The 19,106-nt window shown below is 38.4% G+C and overlaps 1 non-coding gene across 1 annotated transcript; it reads left to right on the forward strand.

Moving 5' to 3' along the window:
- The first annotated feature begins 15,145 nt into the window (after positions 1-15,145).
- On the forward strand, positions 15,146-15,249 carry LOC130938132 (small nucleolar RNA R71). The gene has a single exon (XR_009069310.1). It is a non-coding gene; the product is annotated as a small nucleolar RNA R71 (small nucleolar RNA).
- The last annotated feature ends 3,857 nt before the right edge of the window (positions 15,250-19,106 follow it).

Genomic DNA, 19,106 nt, shown 5'->3' on the forward strand with positions numbered 1-19,106 from the left:
AATGATTGGCTTTTCTATGAACTTAGAATTTCGGATAGTGTTATTGATTTTCCTAGTTAAGTATGTTGATTCTTGAACACAGCTACTTTTATGAGTCTTGGCCGTGGCCCCAAGCACTGTTTTCTAGTATTACCACCGGATACATAAATGCCACAGACACATGACTGGGTGAACCTTTTCAGATTGTGACTCAGCTTTGCTAGAGTCCCCAGTTAGAGGTGTCCAGAGCTCTTAAGCACACTCTTTTTGCTTTGGATCATGACTTTAACCACTCAGTCTCAAGCTTTTCACTTGGACCTGCATGCCACAAGCACATGGTTAGGGATAGCTTGATTTAGCCGCTTAGGCCTGGATTTTATTTCCTTGGGCCCTCCTATCCATTGATGCTCAAAGCCTTGGATCCTTTTTACCCTTGCCTTTTGGTTTTAAGGGCTATTGGCTTTTTCTGCTTGCTTTTTCTTTTTCTTTCTATTTTTTCGCCAAATTTTTTTTTCCACAAGCTTTTGCTTTTTTACTGCTTTTTCTTGCTTCAAGAATCAATTTCATGATTTTTCAGATCATCAATAACATTTCTCTATGTTCATCATTCTTTCAAGAGCCAACAACTTTAACATTCATAAACAACAAGATCAAAAATATGCATTGTTCAAGCATTCATTCAGAGAACAAAAAGTATTATCACCACATCAATATAATTAAACTAAATTCAAGGATAATTTCGAAATTTATGTACTTCTTGTTCTTTTGAATTAAAACATTTTTTTTTATTTAAGAGAGGTGAAGGATTCATGGAATTATTTATAGCCTTAAGACATAGTAATGATCATGAAGTAGAGATACAAAACATAGATAAACATATAACATAAAAACCGAAAACCAGAAAAATTTAAGAACAAGGAATGAGTCCACCTTAGTGGCGTCTTCTTCTTGAAGGACCAATGATGTCCTTAAGCTCTTCTATGTCCCTTCCTTGCCTTTGTTGCTCCTCCCTCATTGCTTTTTGATCTTCTCTTATTTCATGGAGAATGATGGAGTGCTCTTGATGTTCCACCCTTAATTGTTCCACATTGTAACTCAAATCTTCTAAGGAAGTGTTGAGTTGTTCCCAATAGTTGTTGGGAGGAAAGTGCATCCCTTGAGGCATCTCTGTAATTTCTTGGTGATGAGCTTCCTCATGCGTCCCTTGGGCTCCATGAGTGGGCTCTCTTGTTTGCTCCATCCTTTTCTTAGTGATGGGCTTATCCTCCTCAATGAGGATGTCTCCTTCTATGATAACTCCAGCTGAGTAACATAGATGGCAAATAAGATGAGGAAAAGCTAGCCTTGCCAAAGTAGAGGACTTATGAACTTCTACTTCCTCTCCAATCATGATGCTATGAATCATGATTGCCTGATCCACAGTAACTTCAGATCGGTTGCTAGTGGGGATGATGGAGCGTTGAATGAACTCTAACCCTCCTCTAGCCACAGGCTTAAGGTCCAGTCTTCTTTGTTGAACCGGCTTGCCTTTGGAGTCTCTTTTCCATTGAGCTCCTTCCACACATATGTCCATAAGGACTTGGTCCAACCATTGATTAAAGTTGACCCTTCTAGTGTAAGGGTGTGCATCTCCTTGCATCATGGGCAAGTTGAATGCCAACCTCACATTTTCCGGACTAAAATCTAAGTATTTCCCCCGAACCATTGTAAGATAGTTCTTTGGATTCGGGTTCATACTTTGATCATGGGTCCTAGTGATCCATGCATTGACATAGAACTCTTGAACCATTAAAATCCCGACTTGTTGAATGGGGTTGGTTAGAACTTTCCAACCTCTTCTTTGGATCTCATGTCAGATCTCCGGATACTCATTTTTCTTGAGCTTGAAAGGGACCTCAGGGATCACCTTCTTCTTGGCCACAACATCATAGAAGTGGTCTTGATAGGCTTTGGAGGTGAATCTTTCCATCTCCCATGACTCGGAGGTGGAAGCTTTTGTCTTCCCTTTCCCTTTTCTAGAGGATTCTCCGGCCTTTGGTGCCATTAATGGTTATGGAAAAACAAAAAGCTTATGCTTTTACCACACCAAACTTAAAATATTGCTCGCCCTCGAGCAAGAGAAGAAAGAAGAGAAGAAGAAGAAGAAGAAAATATGGAGGAGAAGGGGAGGTGTAGGTTTCGGCCAAGGTTTAGAAGAGGGGGTTGTGTTGTGTGAAAATGAAGTAGAATGGAGGGGTATATATAGGGAGAGGGGAGAGGGTAGGTTCGGCCATTTAGGGTGGGTTTGGGTGGGAAAGATTTTTAAATTTTGAAGGTAGGTGGGATTTATGGGGAAGAGTGGATGGATGTGAGTGGTGAAGGTGGTAATTCGGAAGAGAGATTGAGGTGATTGGTGAAGGGTTTTTGGGAAAGTGTGTTATAGGATTAGGAGGTAAGGTGGGGATCCTGTGGGGTCCACAGATCCTGAGATGATCCTGTGGGGTCCACAGATCCTGAGATGATCCTGTGGGGTCCATAAATCCTGAGGTGTCAAGGATTTACATCCCTGCACCAATTAGCCATGTAAAATGCCTTGGCATACCATTCGGGCGTTTAAACGCCGAAGTGGTGCACATTCTAGGCGTTCAACGCCCATGTGTAGCATATTTCTGGCGTTGAACGCCAATTCCATGCTTGTTACTGGCGTTCAGCGCCAGCTTTCCTCATGGCACATTCCTGGCATCCAAACGCTAGGATGTTGCTTGTTTCTGGCGTTCAGCGCCAGATCCATGCTCTGTTCTGGCGTTGAACGCCAGCCAGATGCACCTTACTGGCGTTTAAATGCCAGTAGGTCCTTCCTCCAGGGTGTGATTTTTCCTCTACTATTTTTGATTCTGTTTTTAATTTTAGCATTTTTTTTCGTGACTCCACATGATCATGAACCTAATAAAACATAAAAGAAAAATAAAATTAGATAAATAAAAATTGGGTTGCTGGTGGACGAAATTGTGATCACATCAATGTAGTACTCTTTGTTATTGTATGGAATCATTATTATGGCTCTTGGCTATGTGTGGACACAACTCCGTTCAACTTAACCAGCAAGTGTACTGGGTCATCCAAGTAATACCTTACGTGAGTAAGGGTCGATCCCACAGAGATTGTTGGTATGAAGCAAGCTATGGTCACCTTGTAAATCTCAATTAGGCAGATTAAATGGTTATGGATTTCGAAAATTAATAATAAATAGAAAATAAAAAGGGATAGAAATACTTATGTAAATCAATAGTGGGAATTTCAGATAGGCGTGTGGAGATGCTAGAATCCTTTTGAATCTCTACTTTCTTATTGCTTTCATCCAATCCTTCTTACTCCTTTCCATGGCAAGCTGTATGTAGGGCATCACCATCATTAATGGCTACTTTTAATCCTCTCGGGAAAATGGTCCTATGCGTTGTCACTGCACGGCTAATCGTCTGGAGGCATCACCCTTGTTGATAGCTACATCCCATCCTCTCAGTGAAAATGGTCCAAATGCTCTGTCACAGCACGGCTAATCATCTGTCGGTTCTCAATCAGGTTGGAGTAGAATCCCTTGATTCTTTTGCGTTTGTCATCACGCCCAGCCTTCAGAAGTTTGAAGCTCGTCACAGTCATTCAATACCGGAATCCTACTCGGAATACCACAGACAAGGTTAGACTTTCCGGATCCCCATGAATGCCGCCATCTATCTAGCTTATACCACGAAGATTCTGTTGGGAAATCTAAGAGATATGCGCCCGGCCTAAGGTAGAACGGAAGTGGTTGTCAGTCACGCGCGTTCATAGGTGAGAATGATGATGAGTGTCACGGATCATCACATTCATCAAAGTGTTGTGCAATGTATATCTTGGAATAAGAATAAAAGAGAATTGAATAGAAAGTAATAGTAATTGTATTGAAATTTGAGGTACAAAGAGCTCCACACCCTTAATCTATGGTGTGCAGAAACTCCACCGTTGAAAATACATAAGTGAAAGGTTCAGGCATGGCCGAATGGCCAGCCCCCATGAAGGTGATCAAAAGACCGAATGGTCAAAAGATAAGACGTGGTCAAAAGATAAGACGTCTAATACAATAGTAACTTATCCTATTTATACTAGACTAGCTACTAGGGTTTACATGAGTAAGTAATTGATGCATAAATCCACTTTCGGGGCCCACTTGGTGTATGCTTGGGCTGAGCTTGATCTATCCACGAGCTGAGGCTTTTCTTAGAGTTGAACGCCAAGTTATAACGTGTTTTGGGCGTTCAACTCCGGATCATGACGTGTTTCTGGCGTTTAACTCTAGACAGCAGCATGTACTTGGCGTTCAACGCCAAGTTACGTCGTCAATTTCCGATTAAAGTATGGACTATTATATGTTGCTGGAAAGCTCTGGATGTCTACTTTCCAACGCCGTTGAGAGCGCGCCATTTGGAGTTCTGCAGCTCCAGAAAATCTATTTCGAGTGCAGGGAGGTCAGATTCCAACAGCATCAGCAGTCCTTTTGTCAGCCTTTTTTCAGAGTTTTGCTCAAGTCCCTCAATTTCAGCCAGAAATTACCTAAAATCACAGAAAAACACACAAACTCATAGTAAAGTCCAGAAATGTGAATTTAACATAAAAACTAATGAAAACATCCCTAAAAGTAGCTTGAACTTACTAAAAACTACCTAAAAAGAATGCCAAAAAGCGTATAAATTATCCGCTCATCACAACACCAAACTTAAATTGTTGCTTGTCCCCAAGCAACTGAAAATCAAAATAGGATAAAAAGAAGAGAATATACTATAAATTCCAGAATATCAATGAATATTAATTATAATTAGATGAGCGGGACTTGTAGCTTTTTGCTTCTGAACAGTTTTGGCATCTCACTTTTTCCTTTGAAGTTTAGAATGATTGGCTTCTCTAGGAACTTAGATTTTCGGATAGTGTCATTGAATTTCCTAGTTAAGCATGTTGATTCTTGAACACAGCTACTTGTGAGTCTTGGCCGTGGCCCTAAGCATTTTGTTTTCCAGTATTACCACCGGATACATAAATGCCATAGACACATGACTGGGTGAACCTTTTCAGATTGTGACTCAGCTTTGCTAGAGTCCCCAGTTAGAGGTGTCCAGAGCTCTTAAGCACACTCTTTCTACTTTGGATCCTTTTTTTTACCCTTGCCTTTTGGTTTTAAGGGCTATTGGCTTTTTCTGCTTGCTTTTTCTTTTTCTTTCTATTTTTTTTCGCCATTTTTTTTTCTCGCAAGCTTCTTCTTTTTCACTGCTTTTTCTTGCTTCAAGAATCAATTTCATGATTTTTCAGATCATCAATAACATTTTTCTTTGTTCATCATTCTTTCAAGAGCCAACAATTTTAACATTCATAAACAACAAGATCAAAAATATGCACTGTTCAATCATTCATTCAAAAAACAAAAAGTATTGTCACCACATCAATATAATTAAACTAAATTCAAGGATAAATTCGAAATTCATGTACTTCTTGTTCTTTTGAATTAAAACATTTTTCATTTAAGAGAGGTGAAGGATTAATGGATTTTATTTATAGCTTTAGAACATGGTTACTACATACTAATGATCATGAAGTAGAGACACAAAACATAGATAACAATAACATAGAAACCGAAAAACAGAAAGAAATAAGAACAAGGAATGAATCCACCTTAGTGGCGTCTTCTTCTTGAAGGACCAACAATGTCCTTAAGCTCTTCTATGTCCCTTCCTTGCCTTTGTTGCTCCTCCCTCGTTGCTCTTTGATCTTCTCTTATTTCATGGAGAATGATGGAGTGCTCATGATGTTCCACCCTTAATTGTTCCGCATTGTGGCTCAAATCTTCTAAGGAAGTGTTGAGTTGTTCCCAATAATTGTTGGGAGGAAAGTTCATCCCTTGAGGCATCTCAGGGATTTCTTGATGATGAGCTTCCTCATGCATCTCTTGAGAACCGTGGAGGGTCTCTCTTGCTTGCTCCATCCTCTTCTTGGTGATGGGCTTATCCTCTTCAATGGAGATATCTCCTTCTATGATAACTCCAGCTGAGTAACATAGATGGCAAATAAGGTGAGGAAAAGCTAGCCTTGCCATGGTGGAGGGCTTTTCGGCTATTTTGTAGAATTCATTGGAGATGACTTCATGAACTTCTACTTCCTTTCCAATCATGATGCTATGAATCATGATGGCCCGATCCACAATAACTTCAGATCGGTTGCTAGTGGGAATGATGGAGCGTTGAATGAACTCCAACCATCCTTTAGCCACAGGCTTGAGGTCCAGTCTTCTTAGTTGGATTGGCTTGCCTTTGGAGTCTCTCTTCCATTGAGCTCCTTCCACACATATGTCCATAAGGACTTGGTCCAACCTTTGATTAAAGTTGACCCTTCTAGTGTAGGGGCGTACATCTTCTTGCATCATGGGCAAGTGGAACGCCAACTTCACATTTTCCGGACTAAAATCTAAGTATTTTCCCCGAACCATTGTGAGATAATTCTTTGGACTCGGGTTCATACATTGATTATGGTTCCTAGTGATCCATGCATTGGCATAGAACTCTTGAACCATTAAGATTCCAACTTGTTGCATGGGGTTGGTTAGGACTTCCCAACCTCTTCTTCGGATCTCATGTCGGATCTCCGGATACTCATTTTTCTTGAGCTTGAAAGGGACTTCAGGGATCACCTTCTTCTTTGCCACAACATCATAGAAGTGGTCTTGATGGCTTTTGGAGATGAATCTTTCCATCTCCCATGACTCGGAGGTGGAAGCTTTTGTCTTCCCTTTTCCTTTTCTAGAGGATTCTCCGGCCTTAGGTGCCATTGATGGTAATGGAAAAACAAAAAGCTTATGCTTTTACCATACCAAACTTAGAATATTGCTCGCCCTCGAGCAAGAGAAGAAAGAAGAGAAGAAGAAGAAGAAGAAAAGATAGAGGAGAAGGGTGAATGTGTATTCGGCCAAGGGGGAGAGGAGAGGGTTGTGTTGTGTGAAAATGAAGTGGGATGGAGGGGTTTATATAGGGAAAGGGGAGAGTGAAGTTTCGGCCATATAGGGTGGGATTGGGTGGGAAAGAAAATTTGAATTTGGAAGGTAGGTGGGGTTTATGGGGAAGAGTGGATGGATGTGAATGGTGAAAATGGTAATTGGGAAGAGAGATTGAGGTGATTGGTGAGGGGTTTTGGGAAGGAGTGTTTATTGGGAAGAGTAAAATAGGATTAGGAGGTAAGGTGGGAATATGTTAGGTGGGGATCTTGTGGGGTCCATAGATCCTGAGGTGTTCCTGTGGGGTCCACAGATCCTGAGGTGTCAAGGAATTCCATCCCTGCACCAAATAGGCATGTAAAATGCCATTGCACACCATTCTGGCGTTTAAACGCCGAGTGATGCACATTCTGGGCGTTCAACGCCCACATGTAACATGTTTCTGGCGTTGAACGCCAGTTTCATGCTTGTTACTGGCGTTCAACGCCAGCTTTTCCTCTAGGTACATTCCTGGCGTTCAAACGCCAGAATGTTGCTTGTTTCTGGCGTTCAGCGCTAGCTTCATGCTCTGGTCTGGCGTTGAACGCCAGCCAGATGCTTCTTACTGGCGTTGAACGCCAGTCTGTCCTCCCTCCAGGGTGTGATTTTGCTTCTGCTGTTTTTGATTTTGTTTTTAATTTTTATATTTTTTTCGTGACTCCTCATAATCATGTACCTAATAAGACACAAAATAACAATAAAATAAAAATTAGATAAATAAAATTGGGTTGCCTCCCAACAAGTGCTTCTTTAATGTCAATAGCTTGACAGTGGCTCTCATGGAGCCACAAAGGTGATCAGGTCAATGTTGTATAGTCCCAACACCAAACTTAGAGTTTGGATATGGGGTCTTAACACCAAACTTAGAGTTTGGTTGTGGCCTCCCAACACCAAACTTAGAGTTTGACTGTGGGGGCTCTTCTTGACTCTGAACTGAGAGAAGCTCTTCATGCTTACTCTCTTTTGTCACAGAGGGATGGCCATGTGCCTTAAACACAAGGTAGTCCCCATTCAATTGAAGGACTAATTCACCTCTGTTGACATCTATCACAGCTCCTGCTGTAGCTAGGAAGGGTCTTCCAAGGATGATACATTCATCCTCTTCCTTCCTAGTGTCTAAGATTATGAAATCAGCAGGGATGTAAAGGCCTTCAACCTTTACTAACACGTCCTCTATTATTCCATAAGCTTGTCTCAATGACTTGTCTGCCAATTGTAATGAGAACAAGCCAGGTTGTACCTCAATGATCGCCAGCTTCTCCATTACAGAGAGTGGCATAAGATTTATCCCTGACCCCAGATCACATAGAGCTTTTTCAAAGGTCATGGTGCCTATGGTACAAGGTATTAAGAACTTGCCAGGATCTTGTCTCTTTTGAGGTAAAATTTGCTGAATCCAGGTATCCAGTTCACTAATGAGCAAAGGAGGTTCACTTTCCCAAGTCTCATTACCAAACAACTTGGCATTCAGCTTCATGATAGCTCCTAAATATTGAGCAACTTGCTCTCCAGTCACATCTTCATCCTCTTCAGAGGAAGAATAGTCTTTAGAGCTCATGAATGGCAGAAGGAGATTTAATGGAATCTCTATGGTCTCTATATGAGCCTCAGATTCCTTTGGATCCTTAATAGGAGACTCCTTCTTGCTTGAGGGACGTCCCAGGAGGTCTTCCTCACTAGGATTTTCGTCCTCCTCCTCCCTTGTGCATTCGGCCATATTGATTATATCAATGGCCTTGCACTCTCCTTTTGGATTCTCTTCTGTATTGCTTGGGAGAATACTGGGAGGAGTTTCAATGACTTTCTTACTCAGCTGGCCCACTTGTGCCTCCAGATTTCTGATGGAGGATCTTGTTTCACTCATGAAACTGAAAGTGGCCTTTGACAGATCAGAGACTAGATTGGCTAAATTAGAAGTGTTTTGTTCAGAATTCTCTGTCTGTTGCTGAGCAGATGATGGGAAAGGCTTGCTATTGCTCAGCCTATTGCGTCCACCATTGTTAAAGCCTTGTTGAGGCTTTTGTTGATCCTTCCATGAGAAATTTGGATGATTTCTCCATGATGAGTTATAGGTGTTTCCATAAGGTTCACCCATGTAATTAACCTCTGCCATGGCAGGGTTCTCAGGATCATAAGCTTCTTCAGAAGCTGCCTCTTTAGTACTGTTGGATGCATGTTGCCATCCATTCAGATTTTGAGAGATCATGTTGACCTGTTGAGTCAACACTTTGTTCTGAGCCAATATGGCATTCAGAGCATCAATTTCAAGAACTCCTTTCTTCTGAGGTATCCCATTATTCACGGAATTCCTCTCAGAAGTGTACATGAATTAGTTGTTTGCAACCATGTCAATGAGTTCTTGAGCCTCTTCAGGCATTTTCTTTAGGTGAATGGATCCACCTGCAGAATGGTTCAATCACATTTTCGAAAATTCAGATAGACCATAATAGAATATATCTAATATGGTATATTCTGAAAACATGTCAGATGGACATCTTTTGGTCAGCTGCTTGTATCTTTCCCAAGCTTCATAGAGGGATTTACCATCTTTTCGTTTGAAGGTTTGAATATCCACTCTCAGCTTGCTCAGCTTTTGAGGAGGAAAGAATTTATCCAAGAAGGCAGTGACCAGCTTATCCCAAGAGTCCAGGCTATCCTTGGGTTGTGAATCCAACCATATTCTAGCTCTGTCTCTTACAGCAAAAGGGAAAAGCATGAGTCTGTAGACTTCAGGATCAACTCCATTCGCCTTTACAGTCTCACAGATCTGCAAGAACTCAGTTAAAAACTGGTAAGGATCTTCAGATGGAAGTCCATAAAACTTGCAGTTCTGTTGCATTAAAGCAACTAGTTGAGGCATAAGCTCAAAATTATTGGCTCCAATGGCAGGAATGGAGATGCTTCTTCCATCAAATTTGGACGTTGGCTTTGTGAAGTCACCAAGCATTCTCCTTGCATTATTATTATTTTCGGCTGCCATCTCCTTCTCTTGTTCTAATGTTTCTGAAAGGTTACCTTTAGATTGTTGTAACTTAGCTTCTCTTAATTTTCTCTTCAGAGTCCTTTCAGGTTCTGGATCAATTTTAACAAGAGTGCCTTTTTCCTTGTTCCTGCTCATATGAAAGAGAAGAAAACAAGAAAAGAAGAGGAATCCTCTATGTCACAGTATAGAGATTCCTTTATGTTAGTAGAAGAAGAAAGGGGAGAAGAATGTAGAAGAGTGGGTTCGGATATTTAGATGGAGAGAGGTGAAGAGAAGTGTTAGTAATTAAATAATTAAATAGAATAAGTGAGAAGGGATAGAAAATTCGAAAATAATTTTAAAAAGGAGTTAGTAATTTTCAAAAATTAAAGATAAGATATAATTAAAATTAAAACATGAAACAATTGGTTAATTAAAAAGAATTTTTGAAAAAGGGGTGAGATATTTTCGAAATTAGAGAGGAAAGAGTAGTTAGGTGGTTTTGAAAAAGATAAGAAACAAACAAAAAGTTAATTAGTTAGTTGAAAAAGATTTTAAAATGAAATTTGAAAAGATAAGAAGATAAGATAAGATAGGATATTTTTGAAATCAAATTTTGAAAAAGATAAGATAAAAAGATAAGATTTTTAAGAAAAAGATATTTTGAAAAAGAATTAATTTTTAAATTAAAATTAATTACTAACAAGAAACTAAAAGATAAGATTCTAGAACTTAAAGATTGAACCTTTCTTAACAAGCAAGTAACAAACTTCAAATTTTTGAATCAATCACATTAATTGTTAGCTAGTTTTCGAAAATATGATATAAAGATAAGAAAAAAGATTTTGAAATTATTTTGAAAAAGATTTTTTGAAATTTTTGAAAAATAAAAAAATGAAAAAGATATGATTTTTGAAAAAGATTTTGAAAAGATAAAATTGAAAATTTGACTTGACTTGTAAGAAATAACTAATTTTGAAAATTTTTGACTAAGTCAACTCAAATTTTCAAAAATTATGAGAAAAATAAGGAAAAGATATATTTTTTATTTTTGAATTTTTAATGAGGAGAGAGAAAAACACAAACATGACCCAAAACATAAAATTTTTGGATCAAAACACAAGATGCATGCAAGAACACTATGAATGTCAAGATGAACACCAAGAACACTTTGAAGATCATGATGAACATCAAGAACATATTTTTGAAAAATTTTTGATGCAAAGAAAACATGCAAGACACCAAACTTAGAATTCTTTAATGCATGGACTCTAAAAAATGCATATGAAAAACAACAAACAACACAAAACAAGAAAACATCAAGATCAAACAAGAAGACTTGTCAAGAACAACTTGAAGATCATGAAGAACACCATGAATGCATGAATTTTTTTGGAAAATGCAAGAAAAGTTTTTAAAGCATGCAATTGACACCAAACTTAAAACATGATACAAGACAAGAAACACAAAATATTTTTGGTTTTTATGATTTTATTAATTTTTTTTGGATTTTTATTAATTTTTTTTCAAAAATGTTCTTTAGAAAAACGAAAATAAAAAAAAAATATTTTTGAAAGATTTTTGAAAACTTTTTGAAAAGAAAATTACCTAATCTGAGCAATAAGATGAACCGTCAGTTGTCCATACTCGAACAATCCCCAGTAACGGCGCCAAAAACTTGGTGGACGAAATTGTGATCACATCAATGTAGTACTCTTTGTTATTGTATGGAATCATTATTAAGGCTCTTGGCTATGTGTGGACACAACTCCGTTCAACTTAACCAGCAAGTGTACTGGGTCATCCAAGTAATACCTTACGTGAGTAAGGGTCGATCCCACAGAGATTGTTAGTATGAAGCAAGCTATGGTCACCTTGTAAATCTCAGTTAGGCAGATTAAATGGTTATGGGTTTCGAAAATTAATAATAAATAGAAAATAAAAAGGGATAGAAATACTTATGTAAATCAATAGTGGGAATTTCAGATAGGCGTGTGGAGATGCTAGAATCCTTTTGAATCTCTACTTTCTTATTGCTTTCATCCAATCCTTCTTACTCCTTTCCATGGCAAGCTGTATGTAGGGCATCACCATCATTAATGGCTACTTTTAATCCTCTCGGGAAAATGGTCCTATGCGCTGTCACTGCACGGCTAATCGTCTTGAGGCATCACCCTTGTTGATAGATACATCCCATCCTCTCAGTGAAAATGGTCTGAATGCTCTGTCACAGCACGGCTAATCATCTGTCGGTTCTCAATCAGGTTGGAGTAGAATCCCTTGATTCTTTTACGTTTGTCATCACGCCCAGCCTTCAGGAGTTTGAAGCTCGTCACAGTCATTCAATACCAGAATCCTACTCGGAATACCACAGACAAGGTTAGACTTTCCGGATCCCCATGAATGCCGCCATCTATCTAGCTTATGCCACGAAGATTCTGTTGGGGAATCTAAGAGATATGCGCCCAGCCTAAGGTAGAACGGAAGTGGTTGTCAGTCACGCGCGTTCATAGGTGAGAATGATGATGAGTGTCACGGATCATCACATTCATCAAAGTGTTGTGCAACGTATATCTTGGAATAAGAATAAAAGAGAATTGAATAGAAAGTAATAGTAATTGTATTGAAATTTGAGGTACAAAGAGCTCCACACCCTTAATCTATGGTGTGCAGAAACTCCACCGTTGAAAATACATAAGTGAAAGGTTCAGGCATGGCCAAATGGCCAGCCCCCATGAAGGTGATCAAAAGACCGAATGGTCAAAAGATAAGACGTGGTCAAAAGATAAGACGTCTAATACAATAGTAACTTATCCTATTTATACTAGACTAGCTACTAGGGTTTACATGAGTAAGTAATTGATGCATAAATCCACTTTCGGGGCCCACTTGGTGTATGCTTGGGCTGAGCTTGATCTATCCACGAGCTGAGGCTTTTCTTGGAGTTGAACGCCAATTTATAACGTGTTTTAGGCGTTCAACTCTGGATCATGACGTGTTTCTGGCGTTTAACTCTAGACAGCAGCATGTACTTGGCGTTCAACGCCAAGTTACGTCATCAATTTCCGAATAAAGTATGGACTATTATATGTTGCTGGAAAGCTCTGGATGTCTACTTTCCAACGATGTTGAGAGCGCGCCAATTGAAGTTCTGTAGCTTCTGAAAATCCATTTCGAGTGCAGGGAGGTCAGATTCCAACAGCATCAGCAGTCCTTTTATCAGCCTTTTTCAGAGTTTTGCTCAAGTCCCTCAATTTCAGCCAGAAATTACCTAAAATCATAGAAAAACACACAAACTCATAGTAAAATCCAGAAATGTGAATTTAACATAAAAACTAATGAAAACATCCCTAAAAGTAGCTTGAACTTACTAAAAACTACCTAAAAACAATGCCAAAAAGCGTATAAATTATCCGCTCATCAGTTGCCTCCCAATAAGCGCTTCTTTAATGTCAATAGCTTGATAGTGGGCTTTCATGGAGCCTCACAGGTGATTAGGTCAATGTTGTGGACTCCCAACACCAAACATAGAGTTTGGATATGGGGGTTCAACACCAAACTTAGAGTTTGGTTGTGGCCTCCCAACATCAAACTTAGAGTTTGATTGTGGGGGCTCTATTTGACTCTGTATTGAGAGAAGCTCTGCATGCTTACTCTCTTTTGTTACAGAGGGATGGTCGTGTGCCTTAAACACAAGGTAGTCCCCATTCAATTGAAGGACTAATTCTCCTCTGTTAACATCAATCACAGCACCTGCTGTGGCTAGGAAAGGTCTTCCAAGAATGATGCATTCATCCTCTTCCTTCCTAGTGTCTAAGATTATGAAATCAGCAGGGATGTAAAGGCCTTCAACCTTTACTAACATGTCCTCTACTAATCCATAAGCTTGTCATACTGACTTGTCTGCCAATTGTAATGAGAATAAGGCAGGTTGTACCTCAATGATCCCTAGTTTCTCCATTACAGAGAGTGGCATAAGATTTATCCCTGACCCCAGGTCACACAGAGCCTTGTTAAAGGTCATGGTGCCTATGGTACAGGGTATTGAGAATTTCCCAGGATCTTATTTCTTTTGAGGTAGAGTTTGCTGAACCCATGTATCTAGTTCACTAATGAGCGAGGGAGGTTCACCTTCCCAGGTCTCATTAACAAACAACTTGGCATTCAGCTTCATGATAGCTCCTAGATATTGAGCAACTTGCTCTCTAGTCATATCTTCATCCTCTTCTGAGGAAGAATAGTCTTCAGAGCTCATGAATGGCAGAAGGAGATTTAGTGGAATCTCTATGGTCTCTATATGAGCCTCAGATTCCTTTAGGTCTTCAATAGGGAACTCCTTCTTGCTTGAGAGACGTTCCAGGAGGTCTTCCTCACTAGGATTTTCATCCTTCTCCTTCCTTGTGCATTCGGCCATATTGATTACATCAATGGCCTTGCACTCTCCCTTTGGATTCTCTTCTGTATTGCTTGGGAGAATACTGGGAGGAGTTTCAATGATTTTCTTACTCAGCTGGCCCACTTGTACCTCCAAATTTCTAATAGAGGATCTTGTTTCACTCATGAAACTTAAAGTGGCCTTAGACAGATCAGAGACTATGTTTGATAAGTTAGAGGGGCTCTGTTCAGAATTCTCTGTCTGTTGCTGAGAAGATGATGGAAAAGGCTTGTTATTGCTTAGCCTGTTTCTTCCACCATTATTAAAGCCTTGTTGAGGCTTTTGTTGATCCTTCCATGAGAAATTTGGATGATTTCTCCATGATGAATTATAGGTGTTTCCATAAGGTTCACCCATGTAATTTACTTCTGCTATTGTAGGGTTCTCAGGATCATAAGCTTCTTCAGAAGCTGCCTCTTTAGTACTATTGGATGCATTTTGCCATCCATTCAGACTTTGAGAAATCATGTTGACTTGCTGGGTCAACACTTTGTTCTGAGCCAATATGGCATTCAGAGCATCAATTTCAAGAACTCCCTTCCTCTGAGGCGTCCTATTATTCACGGAATTCCTCTCAGAAGTGTACATGAATTGGTTATTTGCAACCATATCAATAAGTTCTTGAGCTTATGCAGGCGTTTTCTTTAGGTGAATGGATCCACCTGCAGAATGGTCCAATGACATCTTGGAAAACTCAGATAGACCATAATAGAATATATCTAATATGGTCTATTCTGAAAACATGTCAGAAGGACACTTTTTGGTCATCTACTTGTATCTTTCCCAAGCTTCATAGAGGGATTCACCATCTTTTTGCTTGAAGGTCTGAACATCCACTCTAAGCTTGCTCAACTTTTGAGGAGGAAAGAATTTATCCAAGAAGGCAGTGACCAGCTTATCCCAGGAGTCCAGGCTATCTTTAGGTTGTGAGTCCAACCATGTTCTAGCTCTGTCTCTTACAGCAAAGGGGAAAAGCATGAGCCTGTAGACTTCAGGATCTACTCCATTCGTCTTTACAGTCTCACAAATCTGCAAGAACTCAGTTAAAAACTGGTAAGGATCTTCAGATGGAAGTCCATAAAACTTGCAGTTCTGTTGCATTAGAGCAACTAATTGAGGTTTCATCTCAAAATTGTTTGCTCCAATGGCCGGAATGGAGATGCTTCTTCCATCAAATTTGGAAGTTGGTTTAGTGAAATCATCAAGCATCCTCCTTGCATTATTGTTGTTGGGATTGGCTGCCATCTCCTTTTCTTGTTCGAAAATTTCAGAAAGGTTGTCTCTGGATTGTTGTAATTTAGCTTCTCTTAATTTCCTTTTTAGAGTCCTTTCAGGTTCAGGATCAGCTTCAACAAGAATTCCTTTTTCCTTGTTCCTGCTCATATAGGGAAGAAGAGAACAAGAAAAGAAAGAGGAATCCTCTATGTCACAGTATAGAGATTCCTTTATGTTAGTAGAAGAAGAAAGGGAATAGGAGTGAAGAAGAATGAATAGGTAGGGGCAGTGATTTGAGATGAAGAGAGGTGAAGAGAAGTGTTAGTAGATAAATAAATAGAAAAAGAGAAAGGATAGAGAATTTCGAAAATAATTTTGAAAAAGTAGTTAGTGATTTTCGAAAATTAAATATAAGATATAATTAAAATTAAAATTTAAAACAATTAGTTAATTTAAAAAGAATTTTTGAAAAAGGGATGAGATATTTTCGAAAATTAAAGAGGAAAAAGTAGTTAGGTGGTTTTGAAAAAGATAAGAAACAAACAAAAAGTTAATTAGTTAGTTGAAAAAGATATTAAAATCAAATTTGAAAAGATAAAAAATAAGAAGTTAGATAAGATATTTTGAAATCAAATTTTTGAAAAAGATAAAATTTTGAAAAAGATATGATAAAAAGATAAGATAAGAAGATATAATAAAAAGATAGGATTGAAAAAGATTTAATTTTTAAAATTAAAAATTAATTACTTAACTAACAGGAAACTAAAAGATATGATTCTAGAATTTAAAGATTGAACCTTTCTTAACAAGAAAGTAACAAACTTCAAATTTTTGAATCAATCACATTAATTGTTAGTGAAATTTCAAAAATTATGAAATAAAATTAAGAAAAAGATTTTTGAAAAAATATTTTGAAATTTTCAAAAATCATTAGATAAAAATGAAAAAGATTTGATTTTTGAAAAAGTTTTGAAAAGATAAGATTTTTAAAATTGAAAATTTGACTTGACTTGTAAGACACAACTAATTTTTAAAAATTTTTGACCAAGTCAACCCAAAATTTCGAAAATTTGGAGGGAAATGAGGAAAAGATATTTTTTTATTTTTGAATTTTTAATTATGAGAGAGAAAAACACAAAAATGACTCACAACATGAAAATTATGAATCAAAACTCATGATGCATGCAAGAACACTATGAATGTCAAGATGAACACCAAGAACACTTTGAAGATCATGATGAACATCAAGAACATATTTTTGAAAAAAATTTTTATGCAAAGAAAATATGCAAGACACCAAACTTAGAAATCTTTAATGCATGGACACTGTGAATGCAAAAATGCATATGAAAAAAATAAAAGACACACAACAAGAAATCATCAAAATCAAACAAGAAGACTTACCAAAAACAACTTGAAGATCATGAAGAACACTATGAATGCATGAAATTTTTGAAAAATTAATGCATAAATTTTAAAAACATGCAATTGACACCAAACTTAAAAATTGACTCAAAACTCAAACAAGAAACACAAAATATTTTTGGTTTTTATGATTTTATGATTTTTGTTTTGTATTTTCTTTTGATTTTTTCGAAAATTATATTTTGAAAAACGAAAATAGAGAAAATTTTTTGAAAGAATTTTGAAAAGAAAATAAAAAGAAAATTACCTAATCTGAGCAACAAGATGAACCGTCAGTTGTCCATACTTGAACGATCCCCGGCAACGGCGCCAAAAACTTGGTGAGCGAAATTGTTACTCATGCTTAAATTGTTGTTCGAAATTGATTGTCCCTGGTGATGGCGCCAAAACCTGGTGCGCAATACGATGGTCCAAACATAACTTCACAACTTCACACAACTAACCAGCAAGTGTACTGGGTCGTCCAAGTAATAAACCTTACGTGAGTAAGGGTCGATCCCACAGAGATTGTTGGTATGAAGCAAGCTATGGTCATCTTGTAAATCCCAGTCAGGCGGATTCAAATATGATTGGATTAGATATTCAAAAGATAAATAAAATAAACAGGAAATAAAGATAAAGTTACTCATGTAATTCAATGGTGGGAATTTCAGATAGGTGCATGGAAGTGCTGTGTTCCTTTTGAATCTCTACTTTCTTATTACATTCATCCAAGCCTTCTTACTCCTTTCCATGGCAAACTGTATGTAGCGCATCACTGTTGTCAATGGCTACATCCCATCCTCTCAGTGAAAATGGTCCAAATGCTCTGTCACAGCACGGCTAATCATCTGTCGGTTCTCAATCAGGTTGGAGTAGAATCCCTTGATTCTTTTGCGTCTACCACTAACGCCCAGCCTTCAGGAGTTTGAAGTTCGTCACGGTCATTCAATCCCGGAATCCTACTCAGAATACCACAGGCAAGGTTAGACTTTCCGGATTCCCATGAATGCCGCCATCAATTCTAGCTTATACCACGAAGATTCTGATTAAGGAATCCAAGAGATATGCGCCCAGTCTAAGGTAGAACGGAAGTGGTTGTCAGTCACGCGCGTTCATAGGTGAGAATGATGATGAGTGTCACTGATCATCACATTCATCAAGTTGAAGTGCAACGAATATCTTAGAAAAGGAATAAATCGAATTATAATAGTAATTGCATTGAAACTTAAAGTATAGCAGAGCTCCACACCCTTAATCTATGATGTGTAGAAACTCCATCGTTGAAAATACATAAGTGAAAGAGGTTCAGGTATGGCCGAATGGCCAGCTCCCATGAAGGTCTAAGGACTAGGCGTCCAGAGATGTCTAATACAATAGTAAACTATCCTATTTATACTAGACTAGCTACTAGGGTTTACAGGAGTAAGTAATTGATGCATAAATTCACTTCCAGGGCCCACTTGGTGTATGTTTGTGCTGAGCTTGATCAATCCACGAGCTGAGGCTTCTCTTGGAGTTGAAGGCCAAGTTGTAACATGTTTTGGGCATTCAACTCCGGTTTATGACGTGTTTCTGGCGTTTGACTCCAGACAGCAACATGGAACTGGCGATGAGCTCCAGTTTACGTCATCTAATCACGAATAAAGTATGGACTATTATATATTGCTGGAAAGCTCTGGATGTCTACTTTCCAAAGTCGTTGAGAGCGCACCTTTTGGAGTTCTGTAGCTCCAGAAAATCCATTTCGAGTGGAGGGAGGTCAGATTCCAACAGCATCAGCAGTCCTTTGTCAGCCTTCTTATCAGAGTTTTGCTCAGGTCCCTCAATTTCAGCCAGAAAATACTTGAAATCATAGAAAAACACACAAACTCATAGTAAAGTCCAGAAATGTGAATTTAGCATAAAAACTAATGAAAACATCCCTAAAAGTAACTAGATTATATTAAAAACTACCTAAAAATAATGCCAAAAAGCGTATAAATTATCCGCTCATCACTTTTGCTAAGGTAGACATGACTTGCTCTTGCTTCTTCTGGAACTCTTGTTGTTCTTGAATGAGCACAAAAAGTACATCTTGTATG

Source organism: Arachis stenosperma, chromosome 6, assembly GCF_014773155.1.
Source record: "Arachis stenosperma cultivar V10309 chromosome 6, arast.V10309.gnm1.PFL2, whole genome shotgun sequence".
Taxonomy (NCBI): Eukaryota; Viridiplantae; Streptophyta; class Magnoliopsida; order Fabales; family Fabaceae; genus Arachis; species Arachis stenosperma.